This window comes from Thermobia domestica, chromosome 1, assembly GCF_964235325.1.
Source record: "Thermobia domestica chromosome 1, izTheDome1.hap1.1, whole genome shotgun sequence".
Lineage (NCBI taxonomy): Eukaryota > Metazoa > Arthropoda > Insecta > Zygentoma > Lepismatidae > Thermobia > Thermobia domestica.
In genome coordinates, this window is record NC_137454.1 from 166,599,480 (window position 1) to 166,620,667 (window position 21,188).

The window sequence follows — 21,188 nt, forward strand, 5'->3', positions numbered from 1 at the left end:
TTTTGGCTCGACTTGTGCTTATCCCTATTCGTGTTTGTATTTTATGTTTCCACTTCAACAATGTCTACTCTTTTTTCTCCTTTTACCTGCTGTTTCTGGATTTCTCTTTCGGTGTCGTCCTTTATTTACACCGTGCACTATTCTTATTCCCAGCTTGTGACCCGCTTCAATGTCTTATTCAGTTTAGGCATTTCTTCTTACATTGACTTCACATGTGATTGATTTAATTCTCACTTTCCGTGCACGACCGATGAAAATGTTTTATTATTATTATTATTATTATTATTATTATTATTATTATTATTATTATTATTATTATTATTATTATTATTATTATACTATTGAACTTGCACGGCGAAATTACTGTATAATACGATATCATTTCTGTAATTTTACTCCATTGTATGTTATTTAGTTTATTAATGGGCACTAAATTGTCTCCAGATCAACGAATAAATTAACTACGGCATGCACTTTGGTGGAAATATCATTGCAATAAGATTATTGGTTCGTTCCAAACATGTTCATGTAATGATATTTCCACCAAAGTGCATGCCGTAGTTAATTTATTCGTTGATCTGGAGACAATTTAGTGCCCATTAATAAATTATATAACATACAATGGAATAAAATTATTGAAATGATATCGTATTATACAGTAATTTCGCCGTGCAAGTTCAATAGTATAATAATAATAATAATAATAATAATAATAATAATAATAATAATAATAATAATAATAAAACATTTTCATCGGTCGTGCGCGGAAAGTGAGAATTAAATCAATCACATGTCAAGTCAATGTAAGAAGAAAAGCCTAAACTGAATAAGACATTGAAGCGGGTCACAAGCTGGGAATAAGAATAGTGCATGGTGTTAATAAAGGACGACACCGACAGAGAAATCCAGAAACAATAGGTAAACGAAGAAAAAAAGAGTAGAAATTGTTGAAGTGGAAACAAAATACAAATACGAATAGGGGTGAGCAGGAGTCGAGCCAAAATTCGACTTGACTCGAGTTCAATCCGAGTCGAGTCAAAGGTATTTTTCTTGTAGTACTTAAAATTATACTGTAGTTCTTAAAATTAAGGCTGAGACCTGCACGGTCGAATTCTTGAGCCCAAGCAGAAGACCAACTCGGGTAGTGATAACCGGCTCGGCTCGTATCAACTGAGCGAAGTTGTTGTATTACTATACATCTGCTTCCGCCCCTGTCAAATCTGGCCGATCTCGTTGACGCGACATATTTGCTTTTTTATACACCTTTCATCGTTTACTGAACAAAACAGTAACTATTCTGAAATATACTACTGCGCATGCCTCGTAGATAAATATTTCTGATGCCAATAGTTTCCGTTTTGTCCAAGGAATGTTCTTTTTCTTATTCCCAGCATGGCCCTTTTATTACATTATATGAAGAGCATGTAGGTCTAAATATCTCATGTATTACATATAATGTAGGTTTTACTCTTCCAGCAGAGAAGAAACATGTGATCATAGTATACAACCCACAGAAGTGATAGCTGGCAAGACAGTGGTCGTAATCCCTAACGACACAGGGAGAGAGTGGTGCCCTTCCCGCTGGTCTAGTCGCTAGCACGTGCGCCTTTGGTGTATGGAGTTCCGGGTTCGATTCCTGGCGGGAGAGCATCTATGATTTTTAACTGTTCTCGATGTTTCTGTGTTCGTGTCTCTGTCGTTATAAGTTATTAGAAAAAGCAAGTTAAACAAGTGAGGCAAGTAAAATTAGCAATAAGTAAGTTACTGAAACACATTCAGTGAGTCAGTTAAAAAAAAAGTGGACAAAGCACTGGCATTTCGCGCCGTCCATGCGAGTTCGAATTAATCTCGGCTTGATTTTTTAACCATTTGAGAGAAAATATTGCTTCTTTACGCTACAGGTAGTCCACTCTTTTCGTATTTTTCGCTGTCGTTCACAGTTAAAGTAACTGACTATTATTCTTTCTACGAATGATGGATCTTCTCTTTGGCTTCATGTCAAACACGCACACGTAATGAAAAGACGCTGTCGATAATAATAATAATAATAATATGAAATATTAGTAGCTAACTCGTGTGTGTATTTCGACAACATAATTTTATATTATTATGTGGAAATAAGTAAGGCTGGCTGGCGCCCCCCCCCTTATTTTTTCGATGCGCTTTATGGGTCCACGGTGTCCAAAGTTGGTCCCATCCCAGTATCACCTCTCGATATAAGTTATTGACACTTTGCCTAAAGAGGGCTCTGCCGTGGCCCCATGAGTACCCATGACAATGACTCTTCGTTCATTTTGCATTGAAATCGCTTACTTTTCTGAGTACTATGAGTGCATACTGTCCAACGTTGGTCCCATCGCTCTACAGTTTCTCGTTTTCTCGATATAAATTGCTAATATTTTGTTTGTAAGGGAGATATGGCGTTACAATCATTACGTTTGAAGAAGAATTGATTAAGATATTACCTTGCCACAAACAACACCTATTATTATTATTATTATTATTATTATTATTATTATTATTATTATTATTATTATTATTATTGTTATTATTATTATTATTATTATTATTATTATTATGATTATTATTATTATTTTACTTACCACTAATGTTGCTTACCTTTATTTGTAATGCAATGTGTTACTAAAAAGCAAATCAAATAACACTCCTCGCCATTCAGGCTCCCGAACTCGAAATACATGAGTTCTCTGTGTTAGAGGAATGCACATTTATTATATTATTCTTTCAAATAACACGTTACACAAGTTACTTCACTTTCAATGTGTAATTTCATATCATCAGTAACAATCATCTTGTTCCAATAAGAAGATAACCCCCTCCTGCAAAAAAAAAAAAAAAAAAAAAAACTGACCGTAGCGAAAGGGCGTGAACCTTCTTTAGGCGATTAATCGGGTCCAATATTTCAATAAGTTTCTGCACACAAATATTTCAGTAAAAGAGGAAAATTTATTCAAACTTTCTGAATACCTATTTATGGGCGAAATTTGGTTCCCTTGGAACTTTTTAAGAGTTTGAAGGGCCACCATTTTGAACATTTTCATCTGATTATTCTGGTTAACGAACTCATCAAGATATTTCAACAATTAATGTTTGTGCCAAGTTTCGTCTCAATCCGCTGAAAATTAGAGTGGTTATGGCATTCACAAATAGCGTTATATATATACAAATAGATAGATAAGTAGACACACAGAGGGAGAGAGAAAAAGTGTTTTTCTCCCTTCTCGCACCTGTGCTAAACCGGGCCCCTTTGCAAAACGTATTGACCAACCTAACCTAAACACAAACCTCTTACTTGCTAACGTAGAAACGTGGTCGGGAGGTGTAAGGCATGTAGAAATTGTATTTTTAATAACCATGAATATTGTCCACTTCCATGTTTTTCTTTTTACTTTTTGCAGCTACATCGGAACGTTCAATTTTTATTCTTCACTAATTGCAAATGGCGTTTACATTCAAAATATGAGGAATTTTTGTGGCATTTGTTCGGATATTCTTCTCTTTGGAAATGAAGAAAAGAATAAAAGCAATACGCAAAGACAAAAAGTATTATCAGTACTAAACATTACCAATAATAATTGCTACGAAAAACTAAATACGACCTCTTTTACCATCTCTCATGAGTTGTATGTATTATTAACAAAAAATTTTAAAATGTCTTTGCCGAGGATTCGAACTTGGGTCCTTTGCATTTGTAAGCCAGCATCTTAACCACTACACCAAGATCATGGCATGGTGACCGTTTAGTTGTCGGCGTATTTGTTGTATTTGTGTTTTATGTTCCCACTTCGACAATTTTTACTCTTTTTTTGTAAGTTTAACAGCTGTTTCTGGCTTTCTCTTTCGGTGTCGTCCTTTATTTACACAATGCACTATTCGTATTCACAGCTTGTGTCCCTCTGCAATGTCTTATTCAGATTAAGCTTTTCTTTTTGCCCCTCAGTAAACTTTTGATTGATTTAATTCTCATACTCTCCACGGATGGAGCGCAGGAATGCCAGAGTCGAAAAATAGGTGTACATTTACTTTCCTGACAGATCATACCAGTTACACTCATTCGCTAAGCCATCACCTTTAAGAAAGAATCAAGAAAGAAGAAAAAAACGCTCTTTATACGGATAATGAAACTAAACACCACATCGCCACAACACTAGAAACTAAACTGACCAAAAATTGTGTTGGTGATTTGTACAGTGGGCCACAGAAATTCTTGATGTACAAAGTCCACGAGTTAGGCAACCCAACTACCGCCTGCTCCAAGATTAATTACGCCTGGTAGTAGCTAGCACAGCAGCATGAAGTTGCCCCCTACTGTTAAAAGCACAAATCGTAAAGAGTGCTTTTGTGCAGAAGTGGAGCAAAACGCTGGCTGACGAAATGACAAAAGGGAGTCTTTGGATACTTGTACTCACAATAATTCTTGTTTGTATGATACATAAGTAAAACTATACACAGCCACTTGAAAAAATATACGGATACCAAAGGCGCCGATGAGTAGATAACAGTCGAGGGAATTAGTTAATCTTATACTGTAATTAACTCAAATGAAGGATTATATAAACAAGTTTACTTAGTTCAAATAACTATACATATCCACGTATGAAATAATATACGGATAGATTATGCGGTATATATGGTAGGATATTTTTTAACTAACTCAAGGCTTTGCGCTGAGTTTTGAAACTGTTAACAATGGTCCTAACTGCAAATGAATTAAAAATATGATTGGAAGAACCCAACCCCCAATGAAAATTTTGGGAGACTAACAGGGCCTGAGCTCCTAGGTTCCGGCGCCACTGATTGATACGTAATATTTCGAAAGAAGAAATTGTCCGATATCATTATTCGTTAAATGAATTTTGAAAAATGCTAAATATTGGTATGCAGTAATTTATTCGTAAATATTAAAGTGCAAAATTCAATAACACTCAAACGAGTTGGAGAACTTATCTGTATTAACATATTTCCCGTTAGGTTGCAAATATAGCTAAGGGTTCCTGATTTGTATAATTTTTGGGGAAAATTTACACAATGAGATACAAAGAGAAAGAGGGAGAATATAGAGCCAATAAACAACAATTTAAAAATGCACGCAATTAACCGATAATATCAAATATAGAACCATTGACAGAATTAACTTTGCAACTCGTTTTCTCCATCCACTTTTCTTCCTTTATTCTCAGGATTACATCATCACTGAATTTCTCCACTGGAGATTATCTTTCATTTAGCAACATCCAATTGTAGCACAGACTTGTAAATGAAACACAGTAAAAAGTGCAAAGGTCTAGGAGCAGAATCGAACTCGAACTGCTAGATTAGGAAAGCACAACTCTAACCACTCATCCACAGCATTACTTATTCTGGCTTGCCTAAATAAAGAGCCTTTTCAGTTCGTTCAAAATAGTTGCTTGATAATAGTCAAATTGATTGGCAAACAACAGGAGTAGGTAATGGACATTTCCTTTCTGACCAAAGATTGTAATTTAAAGACACCATCGTGTAGAACTAGTCTTCAACATACCACATACCAAAAATCTCAGAAAAATATTTCTTCGTTACGGAGATATAATTCTTCAAGTATTGGAAAAATGAGCTGCTTACGTCACGGCAACACAGAGAAGGGTTTTGACGTGGCGTCACAGGTCCGTAAGCGCGCTGTGAGTGGCATTGGAAGCTTCAGGGATTTTTTTCATATTACAGTTTCTCACTGCAAACTACAAATAAATTTAGTAGAATAGTGAAAGGAAAAATGGCAAAATAAGTAATACACTTACTGTATATAAACGTTAAGTGTTGATAAGACCTATTTTCCTAGCTTGAAATACGTTAATGGTCATTTGTAATGTTCTAGAATTACAAATATGTTAGATACTTATACACTTAAGGAGGATTACTTTACTATTACCCCAAAACATTAGAGCCTAAGCACTATATCAGTTCATGTGCATATTCAGAATATCTAGGCCATCATATAGCTTTCCTTTGTTTTGAAGATTTGTCGTTAATTTCCATGCTATTATGCTACGGCTACAAATAAGCACTTTATGCACCAAAAAGCTCTTAATCCTTTGAAAAATATTCATATTCTATTACATCCTTTCATTTTTCTACTATTTACTCTGCATATTAGCAATCGGTCACCCCACACAATTGCTACAACTATTCTTATCTTAATGCTACAAGAATCGTATTATATAGCGCTTTACTTTCATATATTTCTACAAGATAAATGCTTATGTGGTCACGGCGGTGGTTTGAAGCTGAAGGAAGCTGTAGCGAATAGATGTAGACAGATGGTTAGGCTGCCGAAAGCCCATCATAAACAAGATAAGTGCTCGAGAATTTTTCTTCTGACCTAGGCACCGGTTCTCAAACTTAGACACCATAAAAATACAATTTCATACATGGGCCTTCATAATTTTATTTTTGATTTAACTTATTTATGAGCCAGTCTCCTATTTCTAATCGGCTTGACTAACTGGCGCCCAGGATTTTTCGAGCCTGAACAAGAGGAATATTGACAGAAATTCATTATGTGTTACGTATGTTGTTACTTTACAACTTCAGTTTTTTTCTTTTCAATAACCTCATTCTTCTTCCCTTCAGATAGGCCAGTATCCCCGGGAGGCTACCCGCTAAATTTTTACTGCCCTCTAACTTTTCAAGGTAGGCTTGCAAATAAACCATAATATGGTGGTGAACTATAATATGGCTGGATTAACCTCTTAACTTCTACAGGCCCCCCTACATTTTTGGGGTGGCTAGAAGCCTGCCCTCAGCTCTGAGATGATTAATGTTTGGTATATGGCAGTACATTTGCAAAAGATTATATCGTGAAAGTATTGTGTTTTGTGTTCTGAGGTCCACAAGTGAAAAAAAAAAAAACCATACATAAAAGCAAACGTTTTAAGCGTTCAGCCTTTGTTAAGTTTCGTCCAGTAGATTAACTTCTCTTATATTGTTTCACTCCCTGGAACAGAAAATTGTGTTCATTACTCGTCATGACATAAATCACAAACATTCATTACCAAAGGACACAGTGGATCAATAGCGGAGTGCTCACCTCTAGTGTGAGTGGTACCTGGTTCGAATTCAAGCCATATGAATTTGTAATGGACAACATTGTGTCCGTGGGTTTTCTCGCGATTCAGACGTTTCCTTCCACATGACCATTCCACCGATTCTTTTATAATCATTCAGTCTCATTAATCATCCGTCTCCCTTTGCCTAAAGGACATATTCGTGGAACATAAAAGTAGAAACTTCATTTTATTTTATTCAGTGATAAACCACTATAACTAGTTTGTTACCATTACTGTGAAACCACATCTGTTCATTTGTTGGTTTAAATGTAAACTCATGTGCTCAAAACACTTCAGCCAATTTGAAAATGTTCACAAGGACTAATATAAACAATTTACGAGTATGTTATATTTCTAAAGAAAACGACAATAAGCGCGAAGATATTATGATGAAATAATATTACTAATGTGTAAAGTAGTTCGATAATAGCACTGGCAAATTATCAGAATGCTCATGAACATAATTATCATTGTAAGTTTGTGCGTCCTTGTGTTGAACTCAACAGAGAATTTAGATTGCTTTTACTTAGAGAAATGTTTTTTTCATGTATTAATTTCCTTGGGCTTCCTCCTGAGCGCATAACTATCGAATCCAGGATGAACTTGCATATAAGAAATTACCACTCTACTATGAAATAACTATGCTTTTATATTGTTGATTGTTTCCCTTAAAAATGAATAAAATTCGCTTCGTAAAGTCGATCGGTGACCGAAACACGGGGGAAAAACTCGTGTGGACCCCTACTGTATTTGTCGGTGTTACCGTGTTCGGTGTCGACAATGTTTCAAATTCTCCCTCAGGTCACTTACTGAAATCATCACTGTTTCAAAGATTTTCTTAGCAAATAGAATATTACATTCATTTCTCGTTCCATGTTTTGAAATGGAAAAAACGTAACTTGAAGTGAATTATAATACGTACAAGAATAAAGAAGTATAGAAGTAATGAAGTAAATATTATCGTGTAAGTTATCGATTTCTAGTCGGATTAAAACTCGAATATTCGTGTGGATTGCACTTTAAAGCAAATCCTCTCTCTATATAATTCTTAGTGGAAAGCCATGTTTAACTCCAATTACTTAATCAATATTTTTAATAATATATTTATTTTTGTTGTAATATTTTTACTATTCAATGTTGTATACACTTCATTTCCCAAAGGAAACTCTCGCAAATGTATGGTGGACTAGTGAATATTATGAAATAAATTATCATTTAGTTTACGCAAATGCTGTATCGCCTCATTTTAAACTTCGTACTTTAACTAATAATAATAATAATAATAATAATAATAATAATAATAATAATAATAATAATAATAATAATAATAATTTATTATTATTATTAATAAAATCATAGTCGTTATCTTTATCAGAATTTCTGGCTTAGTCAATAAATGAATTCCACGACGTCTCTATTCGAAGTTCTATTTAATCGAATCCGATAGAAACACAAAGAGAAACTTCGAGAACAGATAAAAGTCAAATCTTACTTTGATGATACTCGAAATAACCTTTAAGAGTGATCTACGCGCAAGCGCTTTAGACCATTTTTGATTTTCTTTAAGTTAACTAATTCACCGAATGTATCTCAGTAGCTTGTCCCTATTTTCTACTCGGTATACACTTTTTACAGTTATTTCCAATAACCATGAACGACAGGGACACCAACACAAAAACATTGAAGACAGTTAACATTTTCCGAGTGGGAATCGAACCCGGGACGCCGTACACCAAAGGCACACGTGCTAGCCACTAGACCGGCTGGGAGAGCAAGTGAAATGTATTTTGTAGTGTCTGAAGTTTAAGCCTATTTCATCCTGACGTAATGTCTACTGACCGTATATTTATGTTCACCGTATTTGTTACTTTGAGGAATGATGTATGTTATTGATATAGGTTCTGTTACATATTCGTCGATAAATATTATATAAAGTATAAGAATTATTCATGATTTGTTATGGAAATTCACTGGTGAATGCACAGTAGACAAAGAGTGCAATTGGAAGGAGAGTTCGACAGGGATGATATCTTTCGCCAATATTGTTCAATATCTATTTAGAAGAGATAGCGAAGAGGAGTCTACATAATGGAGAGATTATTTCGTTAAGAGGTAAAATGATTAGGTGTATGCGGTTTGGGGATGATATGGCTGTTGCAGAATATAAAAAGAAAGTCAATAAGGTGTTGAAAACTTGAGAAGAGTTTGTAAAGAATATAGGATGAAAATAAATGCTAAAAAGAAAATCCATGGTGACGAATGAAGTGATCGGTGTCAAATATAGAAGTAGGAGCGGAGAAAATACAACAGGTGACTAGTTTTGTCTGACAAGTAACACTTCCCAAGTGTAACACTCCGATTTTGATAAAATTTGTCAGGTAGATACTACACATAAAATAAACGAATATGTGTTTTTTTTTATTTTCTGCAGAAAAACGGTTTTAGGGGCAAAAGCCCCCACAAATAAATTTTGGAATTTGACGCTCGAAAATCAAGAAGAAGTGCAGCGAAGTGAATGAAATTGTGGACAGATATTGTAGACCTAAAATGAGGTAATATGTGTTTTGTATTCTCCTAAAAAGAAACAGTTGAGTGGGGCGCGGACCCCTCCAAAAATTTGATCATGAAATATCAGAAGTGTCAGAAATAATAGTATGTCAGAATTTCTTAAAGGACATGAAGAACTGGAAAGAAATTTTGTTGTAGTGACAATATGGAAAAAAATAACGAATACCGATGTTTTATTTTCTGCGGAACAACGGTTTTAGGGGGCAAAAGCCCTCACCAAAAATTTTGAAATTTGACGCCCGAAAGGCAATAAGAAGTGAACCGAAGTCGATGAAACTGTGCACAGATATTGTAGACGTGAAATAAGGGAATACTGTTTGGAATTTTCCTTTAAAAAAGAGTTGAGCGGGACACAGACCTTCTAAACCGTTGATTACGAAACATCAAAAGTGCAATTCGGAGGGGCCTTGGCACTAATACTGTTTTGGGGGCCAAGGCCCCTCCGAAAAAAGTAAATTTTACCGTAGTAGCACAGGAAGGAGTGGACCTAAACAGATGAAATTATGTGAAGGTATTGCATATGCTAAATAAGGTCTCTCGTGTTTCCCAAGTGTCTGCAACCGATTTTCTTCAGATTTGACACATCAACAGTAAATCAGGGGTGCCCACAAGGGGGGGCTATGACGCAAACTGCGTCATTGAAATATTTGGGGGGGTTAAAAATCTATATAAATATGTTTGATGGGGGGGGGTAAAATTAATCGAAAAGAAGATTTTTTTCATGGAAGAACACCTACGGATAGACAGTTGGGGGGGGTGCGTCATGGACATAAGGGGGGGTGGGCACCACTGAGTAAATAGGAAATAAATCGACACGTCTTTCTGTTTATGCGGAAAAACATTGTAAGGGTTAAAGGCGCATCCCGAAATACCATAAAATACGCTATACTGTTTGTGCTTACTGTTGATGTACCAAATTTGAAGAAATTGGACACATGTTGAACACGAAAGGCCTTATTTTACATATATAATATATACACACAATTTCATTCGCTTCGGTCCACTCTTTCTGCCACCCAACGCTTCGGTCCACCAAACTGTATTATTATTATTATTATTATTATTATTATTATTATTATTATTATTATTATTATTATTATTATTATTATTATTATTATTATTATTATTTTCAGGAAAATTAGAATTACGTATTCCCTCATCTTACATCTACAATATCTGTACACAATTTCATTCACTTTGGGCCACTCTTGCCTTTCGGGCGTCAACTATCAAACTTTTGAGTGGGTGCTTTTGCCCATAAAACCGTTTCTCCGCAGAAAATAAAAAACGTATTTGTTTATTTTTGCATATTGTCCCTATACAAAGTTTCGTTGCAATTCTTCATGTTCTTTAGGCACTTCTGATAAACTGTTATTAGCACTTTTGGTATTTCGTGATCAAATGTTTGGAGGGGTCCGTGCTTGAACCAACTGCTTTTTCCAGGAAAATGTGAAGCACGTGTTAACTCATTTTACGTCTACAATATTTGTGCACAATTTCATTCACTTCGGTACATTTCTTGCCTTGCGGAAGTCAACTTTCAAAATTTTGGGTGGGAGCTTTTGCCCCCTAAAACCGTTTTTCCGCAGAAATAAAAAACACGTATTCGTTTATGTGTAGTATCTACCTGCTAAATTTTATCAAAATCGGAGTGTTACACTTGGCAAGTATTACATGTTAGACATGTAGAGTTTAAGCCAGGCCGCAGTGGCTCAGTGGTAGAGCGTTCACTTCTGGTGTATTCGATCTCAGCTCGCGCTAAGTGAACTTTGTGGTTGATAAACACCGTGTGCGTGGGTTTTCTCGGGGTTCTCCCAGTTTTTCATTCCACCCTTTCATTTATTTCTCATCATCACCGTCTCTTTTAGCCTAGCTGACATATGCGTAGGACGTAAAACTCAAAGATCTCATTTCATTGTAGAGTTTAACGTTCCTTTCAGCAGCGAGGCTATGTGAGACAGAACCTAATGATTAACGTGGAATCCGAACCACATAAGCACCCGCCGGGAATGGAAGACCAACTGAGTACATAACAATTAGTGACTATTTTCATGAATACATGTACCAAATAGAAATCTCTTCAAGTCTGATACTAAAATAATAATAATAATAATAATAATAATAATAATAATAATAATAATAATAATAATAATAATAATAATAATAATAATAATAAAATTTAGTATTGCTTGAGATGCAAACTATAGTTGTAGTATTGCAGAAGGAATATAGCCTAACTGATAATGCTTATGAGAATTGTTAGATTTCTACAGGGGTGGATCTACTCTTCCCACCCTGGAAAAGCAGTAATTGCGTAAATTTCTCTTCCACTCTATAAATAAAGCACTGATTAGCATATAGCACTGGAAAAGGATTAAATTTTAAAGAGGAAAGTAAAACTGTAGATATTGTTTTTTCTGTAAAACAGATTATGGTTTAGCTTTAGTGGATGAACGTTAACAAAAGTAATGGAACGAATTGATTTCTTTATACGACAAATAGCTGTCGTTTCTAAAGAGAGCAGAAATATAGCAAGTAAACATAAATCGAAATCTCTGCTGAGCTAATACTCACAGAACAGTGTGTTAACATTTTGATTTTGTCTTATGCCTAGAGGCATTTACAAGGTCAGTATAATATTGTCTGTTAACGTGTAAGAATTGTCTGAAGGAAAGTGGAACAGAATACTAAACAGTTGTGCAGTGCTCATTTTAAGTCAAACATACATCAAAATAAGGAGTGGATTCTGGCTCTTAGCAAATAAAAATACTTTTTTATGAGCTGTTGGAGCAACCAACTGCACATACTGAAAGAAATAGAAGCTATTGCTAGAAGAGATTTAAATGTTTCAGCAAAGTAAAAATATGCTTCGTAGCAATTGAATCCCGACTATGAACATTAAGACCGCAGCGAGATTCGTACACAGAGTCCATGACTTCGTAAGTAGTCCATGACTTCACTGTCTGAGCAGCGACTATTTGCTTGCTTTTCCTGGTATATCAATGCTTTTCGGGCAAAACTTTGGAACATGAACATTGAAGTGAAATAATTAGAATGATGGGATTAACAATTTGAACTGTCTATTATTGCAACCCTAGTTGGGCATTACAACATTACGCAAACTCTATTTTATATACAGTACAACCATTATTATACATTTCATTTTCATAAACTTGCTCTTATGATAACAATAGCGATTTCCTAATTAAATTCAATGTATAGATAATTGTTTAGTTGAGTTGAATTTGAGTTTAGCGTCCTTTTCAGCAGCGAGGTTATATGAGACGGGGCCTACTGATTAACATGGAATCCGAACCACATGAGCTCCCGCCGGAATCGAACCAGGGCTTCCCACACCAAAGGTATAGTTAATTGTGTCTTATACAGCAGCTAGTGTCGACTTTATAGTGGACAAACACCGTGCTTGTGGGTTTTCTCGGGGTTCTCCCGTTTCCTCACACTTTCTTCATTCCACCATTTCATTCACTTTTCATCATCACCGTCTCCTTTAGACTACCCGGCATAACTGTGGGACGTAAAACTAAAGATTTCATTTTGTTTCTTGCTATAAAGTAAAAACTAACTAAACATTTGATGTAAATGTGTGAGAAACCTAAGATATTGCAGATTACTAAAATAGCGATTTAATTCAATTTTAAGCATTATATATCTATATGATTGTTCAAGTTGTTTTATAAAAATGCAGATTATGAATTATACTAATTTTTTCAATGAAACAAAATTAAATCTTTAAGTTAGACGTCCCATGCATATGTCAGCAAGGTAAAGCAGACAGTGATGATGAGGAATGAATGAAAATTGTGGAACGAAGAAAGTGGCAGGAAACAGGGGAACAAAGATAAAACCCACGCACACACGGTGTTCTCCACCACAAATCTCACTTTGCGCAAGCTGGGATCGAACCAAGGACCCATGCACCAGAGGTGAACGCTCTATCACTAAGCCACTGCGGCGTTATGAAAAATACAACCATATTTATTCTGCTCTCTCTCTCTCTCTCTCTCTCTCTCTCTCTCTCTCTATATATATATATATATATATATATATATATATATATATATATATATATATATATATATATATATATATATATATATTAGAGAGAGAGTTGAGTTGATTTGGAGTTTAACGTCCCTTTCAACAGTAAGACTATATGAGACGTGGACGTATTGTTTAACGTAAAAACCGAACCACGTGAACTTCCGCCGGGTGGGATGATGATTTTGACGCAGCTTTCATTTATGCAACACATAAACTTCGGAAGACAGTGCCCAGTAGCGTAGCCAGGATGTGTGTTTGGGGGGGGCCCAAGTGCTGTTATAGGTACCCATATTTAGGAATGTTTTGATGTCAGCAATCATAGGCTAAATCGATCAACTATCGACCAAATATTTACCATTCGCCAAATACTCGAAAAAAAGTGGGAATACAATACCTCGGTACATCAACTATTTATTGATTTTAGAAAGGCGTACGACTCGGTTAGGAGAGAAACATTATACAACTTCCTTACAGAACTTGGAATACCGAGAAAGCTAATTAGATTAATTAAGATATGTTTAAATGAATCCCAGAGTAAAGTCCGGGTAGGAAAATTTTTGTCCACGAGCTTTCACATCGAAAATGGCCTGAAACAAGGAAATTCGTTGTCGCCATTATTATTTAACTTCATTCTGGAATACGCTATAAGGAAAATCAAAGATAACAACCAGGGCCTACAGTTGAACGGTATTCACCAGCTTATGGCATATGCTCATGATGTAAATTTAATAGGGGATGATAGGAGAACAATAGAAAGAAATGCAGAGATTTTATTAAACGCTTGGGTTTAGAGACATGGGTTTAGAAGTAAATGCAGAAAAAACTAAATCATGGAAGTGTGTCGGGACCGCAATACAGCAAATTATAGATGCGTTAAAATATTAAATAACACTTTTGATAAAGTGGATAGTTTCAAATATCTAGGATCAATATTAACAGACGAAAATCATTTTCACGAAGAAATTAAATGTCGACTCAAGGCAGGGAATTCGTGTTACTATTCGGTTCAAAATCTCTTTTCGTCATGAATTATGTCAAGGAATTTGAAGCTTAAAATATACAAAACGATAATCATGCCTGTTGTTCTGTATGGTTGCGAAATAAGGTCACTTACTCTGAGGGAAGAATACAAACTGAAAGTATTTGAGAACAAGATGCTCAGACGAATATTCGGACCCAAGAGGAACGGGAAAGGAGAATAGCGGAAACTTCATAACGAGGAACTACATAATTTATATGGTTTACCAACATTGTTAGGATCGTCAAGTCCAGGAGGCTTAGGTGGGCGGGTCATGTAGCTAGGATGGAAGAAAGTAGAAACGCTTTCAGTCTTGACTGGAAGACAAATCGGAAAACGACCATTAGGAAGACCTAGGTGCAGATGAGAGGACAATATTAAGATAGATCTCGCAGAGATTGGAATACAAAGTAGAAACTGGATGCAGTTAGCTAAGGATAGAAGTCAGTGGAGAGCTTTTGTGAACGCGGCATTGAACCTCCGGGTTCCATAGGCCATAGAGTTAGTTAGCTAGTTAGTTGATCATAGGCTTAAGTGTGGACATCTACTGCTATTTGAAAACACGACACTTTGTACCAGGTTGGCAACATTGTCAACCCAATAAGCTCAAATATTGATTAGTTTCATTCTCTATGTTAGTATAAAAGTATTTGAACAGGCATAATTCCACTTGATTGTATTATTTCTGTAATATTGAACATTTCCATTAACTTTCACCGTAGGGGCATGGCATATTCCATATTCCTGTGTTTTGGCAATCAATTTGACTATAAAGTGTTTTAAGTGAACAGAAACCTCTATTTAGGCAAGCCAGAGTAAATAACGCTTTAGATGAATGGTTAGCTTCGTGATTTTCCCATTTCCTGGCCCTGGTTCGATTTACGCCCGCTCCCTTTACACTTTTTAAAATGTTTCATTTACAAGGCTGAGCTCCAGTTGGATGTTGCTAAACAAAGATAATCTCCAGTGGAAAAATTCAGTGATGATGTAATCCTGAAAATAAAGGAAGGTAAATGAATGGAGAAAACGAATTACAGAGTTAATTCTGTTAATGGTTCTATATTTGATATTATCCGTTAATTTTGTGTATTTTTAAATTGTTGTTAATTGACACTATATTCTACCTTTTCTCCTTGTGTCTCAATGTGTAAATTTTCACAAATATTATAGAAATGAGTAACCTTCAGTTATATTTGCAAGCTAAGGGGAAATACGCTTAGTACGGATAAGTTCTCCAACTCGTTTGAGAGTTATCGAATTTTGCATTTTTAATGTTTAGAAATAAATTATTGCGTACCAATATTTAGCATTTTCAAAAGTCATTTAACGAATAATGAAATCGGACAAGTTCTTCTTTCGAAGTAGTATTACGTATCAATCAGTGGAGCCGGAACCAAAGAACTCAGGCCCTGTTAGACCCCTAAAATTTTCAGTAGAAACTGGGATCTTCCCCGAATGATCGATCCATATTTTAATTGATTTGCAGGTAGGACTATTGTTAATAGTTTCAAAACTCAACGCAAGGCTTTGTGTTTACTTAAAAAAAAATATCGTACTACATATACCGCATAATCTATCCGTATATTATTTGATACGCATATATGTATAGTCATTTGAAATAAGTTAACTTGTTTATAATCCTTCATTTGAGTTGATTATAAGATTATTTAAGTACTCTGACTGTTATCTACTCATTGGCGCCTCTGGTGTCCGTATATTTTTTTCTGGTACTGTGCTGTTTACTGTGAGTATAAGTATCCAAAGACTCCCTTTTGTCATTTCGTCAGCCAGCGTTTCTCCTCACTCCTGCACAAAAACACACTTTACGATTTGTTCTTTTAACAGTTGGGGGCAACTTCATGCTGCTGTTCTAGCTACTCTAACAGACGTAATTAATCTTGGAGCAGGCGTTAGTTGGGTTGCCTATCTCGCGGACTTTCTATATCAAGAATTTATGTGGCCCACTGTACATATCGTCGTGATAAAGGCACAGTTTACATTCATAATCGAGAAAGAATACAACAGTGTTTGTTGGCGCATTGATTAACATGTTTACATAAAGAAACAAAGCAATGTAAGTTGAACTGAATGTAAATAATAGGGCTACATATTCTTTTTGTTAAAACTTTTGCAGCACAAAGAAGACATTTTCAGCACATTGTACAGTCAGCAAGTGCTAAGATGATTTTTTAAACTGATGTTAGAATGAATGAATTTTCATCCAGAGCATATTTTTCATTTCTAAGTAAATAATGTTGTTAAGGGAAATAGATATTCTGTTTTCAGCTCACTTTTTGTAGCCTATATTTCTTGGCATTTACTTCGCGGTGGTCCCCCAAACTCTGCGGGCACCCCCGCACTGCAGGCCCCTTAGTTACGCCACTGTGCTTGCAAACCAATTTTGTGTGTGTTACTTAAGAAAGACAAAGCGAAAGTAAACACAGTACATTATTGAAACGTATGAGATTAAAAAAAAAAAAAAATCAATCAATCGGTGAGTCTAGAAACCACAAAAGTTGTATTTCTTCAATTCTACGTATGTATAGAAGAGAAACGAAACTGAACGTACAGTTAGTTTAAAGAGCTTGTTTACATTTATACCATTTCACCTGGTCTATATTAAGTAGCGAGATCCGCGAAGTAATATATTTTAGTTTTCTTTTCATACTACATGCTCTATACAACAAAACCAGTATTCGAAATATTTTTGAACTCAGTGACTTCTGTACTCACTGATGCTAATAACTATCTTTTTACTTTCTTCTTCTCTTTTTAAGGAAATGATAAAAACTATCGCCTGGATCAGTGCAACACCAGTATTTCAAATCACTGTTGAATTCAGACTTTTGCATATACAAAAGGGGCAATAAAAATTTAAGAGGTACATTAAAACACGTCTGGATTTGGTGCAGCAAGGCCATTCTAACTCAAATTTTCCCAAAGAATTTCCTTACTCCCACCAGGCGAATGTCGGAATGCAAAAAAGATACAAAACACAGAAACCTTTATTTAAAAACTAGTGTGGAAAATCCTATACCTCCATGTGACAGACTCGCCTTCTTCCCTTGCTCCCAACAGCACAAGAAGGCTTCTAAAACAGCACATATGTGAAGAATGAGTCAGGAGGATGAAGGATAATTTGAACCTTGTTTGGGGCTGTTTTATTTTGTTTACCGAGTCCTTACTATATTGCTTCATCTCCAACTTTTTATATCTGGTCGGTTGCAATAACCAACATATTGCCATTTTTCCCTACCTAACGTTGTAAATCGTTTGTGTGCGTTTGTATCTAATTTCCAAGTTTTAATTTAACTTCATCTTTATACGAGAACGCGGTTTGTTAATTAGAACAATTAGATTGGGCAAAAGAAGAGACTTTCTTTTTTAAAAAAAAAATCTTTGCTTTTAAGACTTTTATTTCCAAAAAAAAAAAAAACTAATTAGAAAAATACAAATATTTCAATGCATGTATATAGATACTCTAGGAAGGGCGCATATATATTCTAGGGGGGCTAGGTCCCCCCTTGAACATGCCTTAATTCAACAGTGCTTCAAATCCATTAATTTCAACAGCTTTCCCGACTGGTCTGTGGACTTGCGTACGTACCTTTCGTGTAAGAAGTACCGGGTTCGATTCCCAGTGAGAGACCTTTGAAATTTAGGGTGATTCGGATTCCACCTTAAACATAATTCCCTGTCTCATACAGTTTCAGTGTTGAAAGGGACGCAAAACTCAAACCAAACCAACCAACATTAATTTCAATACGTAGAATCTGTATTTGTTGAAACTTGTCCAATTTTCTATATTCGTTCAAATGTACGGATTTGTCCAGACTTTCCTATCAACTATTGAGTTTTTAGACTACTTAATTATAAAGTTCTAATGCAATTAACTTACCACACTCTTCCTGGTTTCTTCACAGTGTATAAGTCACGATTCTTGTCTGCAAGTGCGAACTCTTCCACGAGCCTCTGTCCACTACTTTATCTCTTCGTGAAGTATAGAGATAAGTGAATTCACCATTTGTAGGTTACATACACATACTGCATTGTGTTTGTATATATACTAACAACTAATACTAAGAACTAACAATACAAAGAAAGTCTATTTATAGCACACGTGAATATGTACGTGAATGACTAGTCACTTTCCTTTTTAGTGTAAAGAAATAGTTGATAATATTTCCCCAACTTGTATAACTTTACAATGAAATTTTGCGAATTCATCTACTTGATTCAAATAATATTATGTGATTTCCAATAATACTGTTGGTATTTGTATTCTATTGGTTAAAGAAAACTTTGCACTACTACAATTTTTTCTACACTTCTATCTTGATTATTGTCAATGTTGGAAGTGAAAAAAAAAAAAAAAGCAGAGGGGGTATGTTTTTTATGATTTTGACTCAACATACCAGCTATTTAAATATTGTCTTTATCACTGAAAAACCAGAGGCGGTACGGCATACCACCGCATACCGTCTCACTTCGACCACTGATTATTGTACTTAAATTACAAATGTCCCAAGTCTGCGTTAAAAGTGCACGTGATTTCAAATAAAAAAGTAAAAACCCTAAACTTTCCATGGTATACTATTCAGGAAAAAAAGTACGAAAATCTTTGAATGCAGTATATACAGTACATGCCCACTGCATTTGGTATACTCTATGTTATTCTGTAATCTCTGCACTGGTTTAGGATAATGATAAAGTTAGAAAATGCTTTCTAGACAGTCTGATGATTAAAATTCGCGTTAAAACACACAACCTCTGTTCAGAAAGTTTGGTGAATGTGTCTATATTTCGAATGGATTGTTGCCTTACCTGAAATAGCAGTTACTGTCCTTCGAAGTAATACCCGTTGATTGTAATGGACTTTTGAGAACGACTATACAAGTCCTGGAAACTAGTGGCGTGTTCATCTTTAGGCATGTCCTTCAGCTGGGTCGTGTACGTATTATATTCTTTTAAAATCAACATTTGAATAAATCACCAATTTTTCATACCATATTAAATATTAGCGCTTTTTACTCGCAGGCATGAAATCAATTTTTAATTTCAGAGACGGTTTAGTTCTTCGAAATAATGTTAAAACTACTAGGTTTGCTTACATAAAAATTACTATATTACGAGTATTTATTATGTTTCTATGAAATACAATAGACTTACTCAGTTATTAAAGTTATGCAATGTGCAGTGCCGCATTTAGATTTGATGGGGCCCTAAGCTATTGAAAGTAATGGGGCCCCTTACATATATCTATCTTTATTTTCCAGTGACAAAATGTCGCCATTTTTGGAGTTTGAATATATGGTAATTTATATACCTAATAAATATCTAAGTACGTTTACACGTCAAATACAGTGACTTGAAAAAGTATTCGTACAGTTCCAGATTTTGTATAATTACAATGGCACTATTCATATCAAATATGTAAAGTGGGTGATAAAATTATCTGTATTAGTATATACATGTATGAATATATTGACGAAGTGACTTTCAAATAAAAACTATTTTCTCTGTGTAACAAAAATAAAAACAAAATAATTCTAAAATTGTATATGGGAAAAATGTTCGTACAGCTAACATATTCAAGAAAATAATACTAATAACAACATCACTTTTCAATTGATTAATACGTTTAACGCCTGTTCCTTTTAACAGTTATAATTGTCTGAAGTCTTCTGTACATGGGAACGACTAAGTTCGCTGTAATTTTAGATGAACTATTGTCATATTTTTCCAATAAGTTATTTTAGAGAACTGCTTTGATAGAAATAACTCTGTATCTTATTTTCTGATCAAAAACTTCCCATAAATGCCCTACGGTATTGATGTCTGGTCACTACCTTGGTGTGTGAACTTATCTGCGTACATTATTAGTACCCACATCCTAGTATTATATACATAGGCGGAGCTAGGAATTGTTTGCTGCTGGAGCAGTGGGGGACAGACCTTTTGGTCGGTCTCGGAGGTGTTGGTAGGTGGCCATCTTATAGGTGGCATTTTTATTTTTTTGTCAAAAAGTTGAGGGCAATGCCCCCTCCTGCTTCCCCATAACTATGCCCATGATTATATGTGTTATGTTTTGGATAATTATCGTGCACAAATACGGAGTCATTATTGGACTCACTTTTGCAGTTCTTTGTCGGAGACAACTATTTATATATTGATATAGTTTCTTTGGTTCAGTTTTCATTGTATAACAAAACACAAATTCCCTACACCAACATCACTCGTTGACCGTCAAACAAGCATCAAATGAGAAAGGGCTTATTTTCACCCTTCAGAGCGAATTCTAGCCACTTCTTGCGATTACTGTTAATCCCCAAAGTTTTGTTGTGGGTGCGGTGGTTCAGTGGTAGATCGTTCACCTCCGGTGCTTGGGGTCCCTGGTTCGATCCCAGCTCGCGTCGTGTGGGCTTTGTGGTGGACAA

The 21,188-nt window shown here is 35.3% G+C and overlaps 1 protein-coding gene across 2 annotated transcripts in view; it reads right to left on the reverse strand.

Moving 5' to 3' along the window:
* Positions 1-21,188, reverse strand: part of Oat (Ornithine aminotransferase precursor) — a 173,155-nt gene that overhangs the window by 138,282 nt on the left and 13,685 nt on the right. The window contains exon 1 of one of the 2 annotated variants that reach the window (XM_081766082.1): positions 18,650-18,736. The exons of the other annotated variant lie outside the window; for it this stretch is intronic. The gene's annotated coding sequence lies outside the window, so the exon portion shown is untranslated. Of the gene's footprint in view, positions 1-18,649; positions 18,737-21,188 lie in introns of those variants that run through there. 2 annotated transcript variants of the gene reach the window in all.